At 37.5% G+C, this 13,340-nt stretch overlaps 1 non-coding gene across 1 annotated transcript; it reads left to right on the forward strand.

Moving 5' to 3' along the window:
* Window positions 1-12,506: 12,506 nt before the first annotated feature.
* LOC114219567 (small nucleolar RNA SNORA72) lies at window positions 12,507-12,633 on the forward strand. The gene has a single exon (XR_003611413.1). It is a non-coding gene; the product is annotated as a small nucleolar RNA SNORA72 (small nucleolar RNA).
* Window positions 12,634-13,340: the final 707 nt, after the last annotated feature.

Raw genomic sequence — 13,340 nt, forward strand, 5'->3', positions numbered from 1 at the left:
TTTTAAACACACCTTTAAGTACACCCTTGGGGCCTAACTCCTTTGCTCTATTCTGGAGATATGACTGATTCTCAAACATTTCCTCCCAGGTGGTCTGCCTAGGATGGCCTCCCAGGGGTGGTCCCCAGTATGTATTACCCAGACTCTAGGACTATAAAAGCAGGTCTTTTGGAGGTGGGGCTGTGGAGATCTACTGGTCTTGCACTACCCAAGACAGCTTCTGTCCATAAGTCCCCTTAATAAACCATTTCTCATCAAGCTATACTGCTTAGTCATTTTTGTCAGTCTTAAGAGTTCCTTCAGCCTTTGGAGATCATTTTGCATATACCTTCTTTTCATAGAACAGCATGAAACTGATTCTTCCCTAGATCCTGGAGAGACTGTGGCCCTACTGATATTTGGACTTCAGACTTCTAGCCTCCAGAACTGTGCAAGAATAAATTTCTGTTGTGTTAAGCCACCCAGTTGGTAGCACTTTGCTACTGTGACCATAGGAATCTATATATACTCTCATCTGTGCCCTTTTCACCGACATTCCGCAAAACATCACCCTCAACCAAGCAACTTACTTTATAAAGAAACAAAAGAAGCAATGGGCTTATGTTTATGGAATTCACTGGCCTTACCACATGTGCCATCATCTAGAAGCAGATGGCATAATGAAGGCTCAGCTATGGCATCAACTGAGGATGGTGGGATTATGGTCCTGTAAACCAGTGACCAATATATGATACTGTCCCCCCATTCTGCCCCATGCTCATGTCTAGGAACCAAAGGGTGGAAGTGGGAGTAGCCCTTCAATACGAAACCTGAAATATTCTGTGTTAAGATTTTTTTTTTCCTACTCCCATACTGTTGGGTTCCATAAAATTGGAATTACAAGCTCCTAAGAGAGTGATGCTTCCAACTAGAAATGGAGTCACAATTCTATTATATTGAAAGTTAACTCTTCCTATTACTTTAGGGCTCTTATGCCACTGAATTGACATACAGAGATGGAACTTGTAATATTGTTGGGGTAATCTAGCCCAATTGCCAAGGGGGACTGTACTGCTGCTACTGAATAGGAACAAGAAGGGATATGGAGGGAGTCCAAGAGATTCACCCGTAATTCGCCTATTACTCCCATTATAAAATTTTATGGTAATCTTCAGAAATTCAATAAAGGTAAGTCTATAAAGGGTTCAAATTCTATGAGAATAGAGGTTAGAGTTACCCCCACTGCAAAAGGATCCAACCAGCCAAAGTACTGGCAAAGGTAAGAGAATACAGGGGGTTGTAGGGAAAGGAGGTCCTCAAGATCAAGGCCTTAGCACCACTGGAAGGGCAGTCTGAGCAGAGGGTAAGGAATTTCATAAAAGCATAAGATACTTGAAAACAGCTCTGGCATGGAGGCCATGAGCCACCAAGAGATGAGAACAGCTGGGTATAGCAGTTCAAATGAATGTGAATCAGATCTTCCCCTCTTAGAGATTCTGTGGGCATCTTAGAAGAGGAAACCAGGGTCCTGCCAGTCAGCAGGCGTAAGATGGATAAGATTTAGGGACTCTGATGGTTAGTTTCTTCTGTCAGCTTGGCTAGGCTTCAGTACTCAGGTATCCAAACAAACACTAATGTAGGTGTTCCTGTGAAGGTGCTTTTTAGATCAGAAGAACAACTACAATCAGTTGACTTTAAGTAAAGGAGATTATCCTTGATTATGTGGGTGGACCTCACTCAATCAGTGGAAAGGCCTTAAGAGCAAAACTGAGATGTCCCTGAAGAAGAAACTTGGCCTCGGTATCAGTTCCTCCTGACAGTTTCCAGTCTGCCCGCCTACCTTTCAGATTTCCGACTTGCCAGTCCAGAATCATGTTGCCATATGTATATATGATATGATATTTTATATATCATATATAATATTATATACTATAATTATATAAAATATAAATATATTTTGTATCCATTTATAATATATATTAAAAATAATATAAAATATAATATTTTATAATATATGTATATTACTGGTCGGTTCTGTTCTGTGTCTCTGGAGAAACTACACCGACACAGGGACAGGCTGTGAGGGTGACCTTTCCTAGGACCCATAGGGAAGTGGGCCTAATTTTAGGCCACCTCAAAATATTTGTCTCAGAGAGAGTAGGTATTGTTCCCGAGATGTCTGGAGGCTTGAGAAGGATGTAAAGGGAGAGTACTGCTTGTCACTGTTTCTAAATTCTGTGTGATGATTTCTCCTATTACTTATGCTGCTTTCATCCCTTTTCTGTGAAGTCACAATGGTATGCTGAACTGCAAATACAGAAATGATGCTTTGGTCTAATAGTGAGTTGCTTTACCTGTAGCTGAGATGGGTTATTTGCACTGGGTACCCTGATGAACCATAGTGGAATGTCTTTAGGAGCACTGACCAGCCATCACAGGCAGACTAACCATAAATAGAAATTACTTAATTTCCTATCTTCACATTGCAGGCTTGGCCTCACTGATACAGTGTTCAAACCAAGAGAACTGACCAGCTACCTCTTGGTTTTCAGAGAAAAGATTGAATCTACTGAAGAAAATGTAGAGATGGGAAAATTGGGGTAGAGGAGAGAGAGAGAGTAATTCCCCCTGAACTGTCCAAAATAAATGTATTTAACCTTGAAGGAAGCCTACCACAGGTAAGTAAATATTAAGTACACCTGGTAACATTGCTTTAGGAACATTACCCAAAGAACTGGAAAAGTAAAGTGAATTTAGAATAAACTCGCATTTTAGGAACTACTACCTAATTCAAAGTTTCTCAAATTTAAACCATGCATGGAACTTCTTTGAAGGCAAAAATATTAGACAACTCAGTATTATTTAAATTATTTACTTAATATTATCTATATATGTACTTACATAAAAATAGGTATAAAGTTCTTATGTTTATACTAACTGAGCTAAAATATCTAAATAACTTTTTAAGTTAAGAGATAGCAAAACTACAAAACCACTGAAGTTGTAATTTAAAACACTGGTGTGACAGGGGCGCCTGGGTGGCTCAGTCAGTTAAGCAACTGCCTTTGGTTCAGGTCATGATCCTGGAGTCCCAGGATCAAGTCCCGCATCGGGCTCCCTGCTCGGCAGGGAGTCTGCTTCTCCCTCTGACCCTCCCCCCTCTCATGTGCTCTCTTTCCGTCTCTCATTGTCGCTCTCTCAAATAAATAAATAAATAAACAAATAAATAAATAAATAATCTTAAAAAAATAAAATAAAACATTAGTGTGACAATATGACACATAATTAGTTTATTCAGTTTATATTTTTTAACTTAAAACGAATTGGTAAGGTTATTTTCATGGAAAAGACATGTTTTACATAGGTCATTTAGAACATGATAGACCATCATTTGAATCTTTGTCACGGTTAATGTTAATTATTTTTAGGCAATTCTTTTTAAACACTGATGTATTATTTTGATTAACCAATGAATTAAACAAAGCACTCCAAATTACAAAAATTGGCAGCAATATTTCAATATCATTCAGTAAAAAAGTCCTCATTGTGGATTTACTATGATAATGAGTACTAATGAGCTTGGGCAACTTACTAAATACAGAGACAGAACTCATGAACCCTTAATTCATGGGAGGAACATAGAACTGTCACGATGAGAGGTATTCTGAATTAGACATGCATAGACTAGAGGTAGGCTCTATCTTATGCTGGAATCTTCCGATACAAGGAATAGAATCAACTCAACACACTTCAGCACTAGAAGCTCTACCTTTGTCCTCATGGTAAGGGTGGAATCAGGAACTGGAGAACAGTTAGGATCTGGGATACCTATTCCAGGTAAATGTGTCTCTCTCTGCTTTCCTCTCTCTTTTCTTGTCTCTCCCCCTAAACGACAGATGTATCTGCCTCTATTTCTGTATATGTGTGTCTGTCACTCTATGTCTGTCACTGCCTGCTTTTGGTCTCTGTCTCCCATGCCACCAAGTCTTTTTTCTGCTTCTGTCTTCATGTCTCTATTATCTTCCCTCTGTGTTGTCCAGATTTATCTACCCATTTACATGTCAGTCAAAGATTGCTACTCCCTGTTCTGGCTTAACATCCTTTATAAATTTAAATGCTGACTAGGGAGAGTCCCAACACCAAATTTCTAGGAGAAAAAAACCTGATTGGCCACACAGACTACTGATGTCAAGCTGTGGCTGGTTTGAAGTGGGTGTCACATGGGTGGCTGTCCACTCAGCAGTGGCTGTTAGAACACGCTCTCTGAAAAGGACATGGGTATTATAGGAAACATGTCTGCTTAAATGTCTATTAAGGATCCAAAACATCAGTTTCTCCTAGCAACTATTCAATAGGGTACTTGAAGTATCCAGTTGATTTTGACTTTAAACATAGTGTCCAAAAACCAATCTGGGAAATTATACCATAGGCACAAAAACAAAAGGCATTTAAAAATATAAAAGAGCCCCTGACATCTCCTAGAAAGAGCTGAATGGTCCAAACCACAGAAACTATTGTATATTCTACCAACAGACCACTTTTAAAGACAGTCACGTGAAGCACTTAAAAGGAAAGCTGAACTTCCAGACTTGGGATAGAGACCGTAACTACGAAAGAATGTGTTTTGTCCTTGTACTTTTTGTGGGAAAAGAGCATGGATAAGACTACTTACTCCTTAAAAATTTAACATAATATTATGAAATTCTTCTATGAACACTGCCTCTTGTAGTACTTTTATTTATACACATCAGTAGAATCACTAAGATTGCTTTAATCATAAAAATTTTAAAGTGTGAAATTATATCCTCATTAAAAATTAATGTTTACTAGACATAGGCAAGATGGGTGTAAAGCTTACAAACAGAGCTGATACTATTAGAGAGAAGGGAAGATGAGATTAAAATTAATACATAGGGAAAGCATAAAATAAAGCTGAGCTTTACCAAGGGCACAGAAAATTTGGGGATTATGGATGGGGCTGTTCAATTGAGGTAAATCATTCTAGGAAAGCTAGAGGGAGTCTCTCAAAAAATGAGGACACTTTGGGAGAAAACATCAATAAATACATGGTAAGAGTATGAGTCAGGAAAAGAAGAAAAGTTGGAATGGACTTTCATCCAGCAGCAAGAAAAAAGTGCTAAGGATTTGCACAAAGCAGTAACTGGAATTTTGAAGGAGTTTTAAGAGAGGGGAGATTAAGGCAGCAAATTGTGCAAATTCATTTGGGAAGAACGTATGACATAAGCTGAATGATAGAGTGGCCAGGGACTCTAACTTTGCCCTGTTATAATCAGCATGAAAGTGTTCAGCACCGAAACACACCAATCAGCCCAGAACCTACAGATGTGCTGTGTCCATTCCCTGGTGCCCATCAGAGTAGGCTGCACGCAGTGCCCTTACCCTGCAATCGAAATCCACCTCTCATTAAACCCTGATTTCTGATTCTGTCAAGACGCCAGATCTCAGCAAAGCAGGCCATAAGAGACTCTTGCTGTCACAGCCCCTGCCCTAGATAAGACTCTGCAGAAGTGGCTCCTTGAGGGTCAGAAGGCAGGGAGAAAATGAACCAAAAAGAAACAATGAGAGAGGAGGAAACTACCAGGCATTGCCGGGAGGAGATGGTGAGCGAACGCGGAATTTGAGGCTGATGTGGGGGGGGAAGATGAGAACCGTGATGGGGAAAAAGCAATAGGAAAAGTAAGAAGACATAGGAGAGACACTTGAGAAAATAAAAGGAAAGGGGGGAGGTCAGAGAACAAAAATTAATAAAAAACAGACCAAAAAAAAGGAGCTAACAACAAAAGCACCAGAAAAGCAAAGCGAGCTAAGGGAACAAGAGGAGTATCGGTACAAACTGAGTCCCTTTGACCATCCCTGGCCGGGGTTACTGTTGCAAATCCACAATTTATCTGGCTAATCAGCAAAACACAAGTAAAAGAGAATGAGAGAAATAGAAACCTCTGCCTAGAAGCCTAAGACTATCCCCTTTGATAATCAAAAAAAAGGCAGCAATGTATCTATTTTAAAATTATTCAATCATATAATTTGCTTGCATTTGGAAACTACCTAACTTTTGAAATACATGGCTTTCAGTGAACAGTCTATCCTTCCACATGTGACCAGTAACTAGCCTACCAGGCTTACTGCTCCATACCAGTGTAACATGAATACTTCATTAATTTTTTAAGGGTAACAAATCACAAGGACTTTAAAGGAATTAATAATCTGACAGTCATGTTAACTCAAGATTCTTCCTCACCCTCACCCTCCTCATCATTGAATAAAACACAATGACCAATAGTAGAGTGCTATGGAGGAGCTATGGGAAAGTAACTTTTAGCCTGTGATCTTGTTCTCTCTGATAAAAGAAAGTCTGAATAAAGGAGAATAATAAAATTTCTCAATAATAAAATTTCTCTGTGCATTATTGGCTATGTCATTTATCTCTTACCTAGAGATAAGCTGTCTCAGACGGATTATGTTCACAGGTTATGCTTTCAAGGCCATGTCTCCCAGGTAATATTTGATGAGTCCTTCTTGGTACCTTCTAAGATTTATCTGTAAGAGATGGTATGCTGAGAACAGTTTATATCCCTTCTATGTCACTAATGGCATGGCATCAATACTGAATAATCATTAAAAAGCTTAGAGCCATGTTTGCTTAGAGACCCCAGCTGAAAGACAATCTACAAAACTGTTCACAGTTTTTACAAGGTCCTTCTTACTCTCTTTTCATTTTATTCATTTTGCTTAACTACTTGAAATATGAGGCAGAAACTTTTTAAAGAGTCCCATGGGGTGTTAAGATTAATGGGTTTCAGATGTTCGTTGATGTATATGTTTTATCTTTCAAAAAATCCGGTTTGGGTAAGAACTTGACTGATTGGATGAGAAACAGTCCACTCTCTCCTCAGAGACTATGACACTCAGGGAGGCAAGTAGGCAGAGGGCCTGAAAGGAATTTGAGCAACCAAAAAACTGACTGAGCCACCCAGGGACCCCTAGGGATTAGTGTTCTTTAAAAGAGACCCCACACAGATCCCTAACTCATCCCTATTCCACCACGTGAGGACACAGTGAGAAGGTGCCATCTATAAAACAGAGGGTGGGCCCTCACAGACACTGAATCTGCCAACCCCTTGATCTTGGACTTCTCAGTCTTCAGAAAAGTGAGAAACACATTTCTGTTGCTAATAAGCTATCCAATCTGTAGTATCTTTTTTACAGGAGCCCAGATGGACTAAGACAGTCAAAAATATCAGGGTAAAGATTTTATTTTTAGTTATGTTGGTATGAAGTATTCCACACTGGATTATACATGGATGGCAGGAAAACTGGAACATAAAGATAAGCAAATGCAATCAGATAAGAACTAACCACAATTTCACTATCCAGACAAAATCAACACTAAGTTTTTGGCCAATTTTTTATTTGTGTATATATTTTTAAATAAATATGTCTTTATATTATTTGAGAACCTGCTCTTTTCTCTCAATAGGATATCACAAATATATTAATTATGAATAAATATAATTCCTATACTTTCATTGTTAATGAATATGTATGTTACATATTATATTCTATTTGTAACCTATATAAAAATTAGACATTAGGGGTGCCTGGGTGGCTCAGTCGGTTAAGCGTCTGCCTTCAGCTCAGGTCATGATCCCAGGGTCCTGGGATTGAGACCCGCATTGGGTTCCCTAGTCAGTGGGGAAGTCTGCCTCTCCCTCTCCATCTGCCTCTCCCCCTGCTTATGATCTCTCCTGCTCTCTCTCTCTCTCTCTCAAATAAATAAAATCTTATTTAAAAAATCAGATTTTAAGTTGTTTGACAGTATTATTTTTTCAAAGAGTACAACACTGTTAATCTAGAATTTTTAAAGAAAAATTACTCTAAATAAAGAAAGCACCAGTTAACTAACACTGAAAATATTAAGCAGAAATTTAGAGATCTCAGTATGTCCTGACCTTAGTACAAAATGCAGATGTTCAAATATGTGTAAGAAAGAGATCTTGATCTAAAGGAACATTTGTGGTATTTCCCTAAAATATTATACCCTGTCCATTTTTAAATGGGAGCCTCCTATCATCATTTAACCATTTCTTGATGAACTATAACCAATGACTACTTGCCACATATCAATATAATGAGTCTGCTTTTCAATTCTGGGGTTGCTGTTCTTATTGTCCCCAATGAATCTATGAGGGAAGTATTGGATCAATAAATATCAACCACTGGCTTATTATATATCATTTCATTGATATTAGTTTATATAATATTTATGAAAACATGGAGATACGTATTGGGTATTTTATGCTATTACAGAAAAGGAATCTGAGACTTAGAGAAATGAAATAACTTGCCCAATGCTTTCTAGCTGTAAAACTGCAGCATGAAAGCTCAAACCCAATTCTTCTCATTCTAAATCAACTCTAAGAACTTTGTTAAACGCAATTTCAGGTTTTTTTCTTGCCCCTGGCTGAGGGATTGTAATCCAGAGCAAAGTTTTGTAAAACATGCTTCATCAAACACAAAGATACCAGGTATAGGTATTATGCAACAAAAGAGAAAAACAGTGGATCAAACAACTTGCTCTACTGCAGGACTCCTCAGAGATTTTAATAGGCTGGTGTGCCTCACAAATCTCCAAAAGCAGCCTTTTCATAAATACTTGGACCTCATAGTGACCCTCTGTTACAACAGACCTCTTCAGACTCCAAGGAGCAAACTATAGAAATAATGTCCCAGTGGGGCAGGAGTGGGGGAGGGCGTTCACCTGACCAGGTAAGTAAGGCCTGATAGTCTTAGTCTTTGCAGTCACTCTTCACTTACAATCTGTTAATATAACAGAGACTAAAATATAAATTCTGGAAAAGCTTGATGTTTGTGTGAACTGTTGATAACACAGAAAAATTACTTCAAATGAAAGGGATAGACAAATCTTTCAGGAATCGCCACAGAATACACCTAGAACCTGCTATGAATAACAAGTTTAAATTCACAGAGAACACATATATAAAATGGAAACTATTACGCTGGATTTGGAATTAAACGCACCAGGATAGCAGACCATGCTACTGTTGTCCATAACCTCCCCCTGTGATATGACACACTATCCTTAGACCTTCACGATCTGAAACAAAAAGGAGAATTCCCGATGTAATTTAACCTTCACAGATTATTCACACATATTTGAGCAATCCCTCAAAAACTCAACATATCACTTTTAAAGTAGCTAAGTCTATTTGTAGTTTATTAAAATATTTTTAGGAAGTAGCACCATTTTAGAATAATAACAGGGAAAGTCATCATGTAGTCCATAAAATAAAAGATTTTCTGAAGGGAAACACTTCCCCAACTTGCCTTCTCAATAAGGTTTTGCATCATGGATATATTCTTTGCAAAATGTTTCCATCAACATCTGTGAGTGGAAATTTTTTTAAGCATTTTATGTTTATTATCATATTTAATATTTAAAACAGCCCAACGAAGTAGGTACATCATAAATAATCTCCAACTTTACAAATAATAAAATGGAAGTTGAGAGAGATTAAGTTTTCTGAGTAGGCATAGCTAGGATTGGAGGCCAGCCTGCCTAATTACAAAGTACTTTCCTTCACCCACCTCTCTCCGTAATGCTCATATTCAGTTAACTATTTCACATATTAAATATATGTAACACCCCAACATTCCTATTTAAATCATACAGTAGCCACAGAAGGCTTACAAGGAAAAAGGTATCTTCAGTAAGATTCCCCTATTTTACCTTAGCAAGCTTCTTACGACATCAAAACATCCCTTCATTCACTTTGACCTATAACTAACCTCCACTCTTCAACTGGAAATCAAAAGACCATGGCATCTCATGATTTCTTCTTCTCTTTTGACATTTCTGCTGCCTCAACAAGGCCTTTACAAATGGAACTTAAATATGATTAACTACAGTACAAGTTAAACCCCAAATAAAAACCAACGAGGCATGTATGAATGACGAAGCAAGCCAGCTCTAAAGCCCAAGATAGCTTTTTTCTTTAATTTTATTATGTTATGTTAATCACCATACATTACATCATTAGTTTTTGATGTAGTGTTCCATGATTCATTGTTTGCATATAACACCCAGTGCTCCATGCAATATGTGCCCTCTTTAATACCCATCACTTGGGCTAACCCATCCCCCCACCCCCCTCCCCTCTAGAACGCTTTACCAGAAAACTAGTAGATGACCAATCTGCAATTCTGGATTTCATATAAGTTAATTTTAATTCAAAATTCAGTAATTGGGGGAGAGAAATATGGCTAATTTGGCCCTCAGCACAGAAGTTGGAAGTGATATAATTGAAGGAGTCTAGAAGGACATCCTATCAATCAATCCACCATTATTTATTGAATACTCTCCACCACTGCCATTATGCCACATGCTTAGAATCCCAACCCTTGAGGTAACAATAGGGGTTAAATCATGACCAGAAAACAAACATGTGTAAAGGTGAACATATATTACTTGGACAGAGGATGGCAGTGACTCCTTGGTGACTATCATTACAGTAGCATAATATAACATGGAACCCCAGGGGGATAGAATGAAAGACAGGTAAATTATGACTAATTCTGGAGAAGTCACATCAATGGAGTGATGCCCTATAGGACCAAAGATGCACCAGAGCTGAGGGTCTTAGTTCCAGAAGATAACATCATTGTATGGTACTGGGTACTAGGAAAGTGAAATAAAGGATAATGTTAAGAAAGAATAGTGGGAACCCTGACCAAGCTAACCTACAGCTAATGAGAGGTTTTGGGTGTTTTTTTTGTCCTCCATTTGTCTATGTAAGTTGGTAACTTTTTACAATGAAAATACATTCTGGCACTTGAAGCTGACACCTCACAGGTAGAAAAGAGTCCCTCCCTGTACAATACAGGAAAAGGTCACAGAGGTCTATTACATAAAACTGGCATCGTTATACATAATTAGAGTTCTTGTTCAAAGAGAATTACAAAGTGACAGGCACAGATTTCTCTGGTATTCCTCTCATCTGCAGAGTGCTCATCTTCCAACAAAGCATGCCCTCCATCTTGTGGTATGCTAAGTGTTTAACAACTAGTTCTCCAAGGGAAAAACAATTTAATATAAAAGGTACTGCTTTAAGAACATTAGCACCCAATTTATAAATAATGATAAAATATGTAATAACCATCATTGTAAATTCCATACCAAGGACTTTGGTGTGACTTTGTTTCTTATAAAATCTATTGTCAGCTTCTCCTTCCATTCTATGCCCAACAATAGTGCCACAAAGTTAGACTATGTATAAATGCTCGATTATGATCCTACTTCAAAAAGAAGTCTCTCATGTCACTGACAAATAACTGGAGTTCTGATGTAAATGTCAGTTGATATTTTCTTTTGCATTACAGAGTGAGTCTAAAGTAAAACAACAAGGACGTTTGTCAGACTTCATTCAATTTTCACTGACCTGAGCAATTTCTTTGCTGAATCAGATAGTGGTGTCATATACTAGACCAATATTTTCTCCATTTTATGAGCCATTCACAATCTAACAGCTACAGACACAAGAAAATTTTCAGTTTAATCTGCATTAATATTTTCTCCATTTTTAAGTCCAGATAATGAACAAAACAATAATTGTAGCATTTGTGATTTTCAGGGTATAAATACTTCCATTATGGTTGGTTTCAAACTACCAACACAGAACTGTGAAAGGCAGATAACAGACATAGTATTTCCACCACACAGTCACCACAGATGTAAATAACATCAAAAGCATAGATAATAGTAAATGAGTAAAATAACTAGGAAGTGACAAGTCCAATATTTATTACTTTTGTTTTTAACAAAATGTTCAATTACAAGTTTATGTAATTTAATTTTTGATAATGGCTATTTAACAAAGAGCAAAATTGCTGTAAATTTAACAATGGACTCTTTCAAGCCTGTATGAACTGGCTTCAGGATGTCACAGCCTCTTGCATCCTAACTACCAGGATTCTATTCTCTCTAGGTATATTTCCTTGGTTGCAGAATTGTTCTGGAAATTCCCTACTACTACTTCTTTGGTTTTTAAAAATTCTCATTATTATTTCCTGAACTGGAATGAAATCTGAGAGATAAGAAATGGAGGTAGGAAAGGTGGGTCAATTAACCATTAAAGAGCAAATTGTGAGACAAGGCAAAGAGCTCTGGGGTGTGGAGTCAGGAACCCTGGGCCTGAGATCCAGTCCTGATATCTTAGATGTACCTTTTCAATCTGGAACTTCAGAATTCTTATCTGTGAAGTGCAGTCCATAGCCACTCACTTCACATGTTTTTTGTGAAAAATACATAGGAAAAAAACATCTGTGGAAATGTTTTATAATTAAAATTTATGATGCAAAATAAATCATTTTATAACATGCAATTTTTTCAAGTAAGTTTAATCTTTTAGAACTTCTTTTACAGAAATACCTACAAATAACACATCATATTATGTTTTAAAATTGTGAATTTTTAATTAATTGATAAAATACTGCAAGCATTCTTGCTGTTCTGATTTTGTAACAATCAGTTCAACGTTTGCCATATTAAGACCATGCATGTGTTCCCAGACCTAATTCTTTCCCTAGGTCTGGTTTTATAAAGTGCTGGTGATAAAATCAAGTCTGATTTATATGATGCATCCCATGTGGGAAGGGTCTATGGCTCTTGGTATCTTCGATCCACCTCGAGAAATGACAGCAGAGCTAGTGGAATAACTTTTGATGATAACTCACTGTTAATTTGAGGGTTACCAGTTTCCATTTACTGAATTGTGAAATTATTGTGTTCTATTTTCTAAGTGATTCTAATATCATTAGAAGCATGCCAGAACAGACTGGTGAAGAGTTAATTGTGCAAAATTTTTCTTTAATAAAACCGGCCAGCACATGTTTTAAAAACACTGTATTATGTTCAGTTATTCTGTTTATAGCTTTGGTTTCAGTACACTCTCCTGAAGATGGGACTGGAGAGGTTGAGGCAGCTGGATGTGGTTGCAAGTCTTCTTTCTGGGTTAAGAGCCATACATCCCAGTTTCCATGTTCCTGTTTTTGTAAAGGGAGTGCACTGAGTTCTTTTCCTGTACTAGGTTTTTAAGAGACTTAATTTTCATCATTCTAGTCTCAGGACACTGTTGACATTTGGTATTTTAAAATGCTTGAGAGGAAGCAAGTTTCAATACCCAAGTGTATCTACCAAATCTGTAGCAAAGAGGATTAAATGAAATGAAATACGTCCCCACCCCCATCCAAAGTTTTGTCAAAGGCTGAAAAAAGTTCTACAGAACTTTAATGAAGAAGGAGCTTTCCTAAAGGTGTGCCATGGC

The sequence above is a fragment of the Eumetopias jubatus genome, unplaced genomic scaffold (assembly GCF_037043125.1).
Source record: "Eumetopias jubatus isolate StellerSeaLion01/CBP00866 unplaced genomic scaffold, mEumJub1_p1.0 scaffold_6, whole genome shotgun sequence".
NCBI lineage: Eukaryota > Metazoa > Chordata > Mammalia > Carnivora > Otariidae > Eumetopias > Eumetopias jubatus.